The sequence below is a fragment of the Plutella xylostella genome, chromosome 27 (genome assembly GCF_932276165.1).
Source record: "Plutella xylostella chromosome 27, ilPluXylo3.1, whole genome shotgun sequence".
NCBI classification, from domain to species: domain Eukaryota; kingdom Metazoa; phylum Arthropoda; class Insecta; order Lepidoptera; family Plutellidae; genus Plutella; species Plutella xylostella.
In genome coordinates, this window is record NC_064007.1 from 7735643 (window position 1) to 7736003 (window position 361).

A 361-nucleotide genomic window follows, 5' to 3' on the forward strand; every position below is an offset into this window, starting at 1 on the left:
TCATGACTAAACTAGATATTAAGTTCACTTTCTCACAGAAACAGGAAAATTAAACAAAGTTTTTGAAAGTACCTAGGTGCAACAAGTGGCTAGGCAACCCACAGCTGTTTATAGCTATGTATAAAAGGTCGTCTCTCAGTAATTAAATTAACACCACGTAAGCCGTTCCTGGAATGCGTAACCGTATGTAATGTGTGTCAGACTTCACTGGTTTCATACGTAAATAGAATTAACTTGTTGTAAACATCTTTCAGTGTGAAAAATCGAGAAATATTAATAAATTCAGTACACATTCCATAGCACAACACACGCACACTAATGCAATCGTTTTTTTTTAACATTTAGTGATGTACCTACCTTC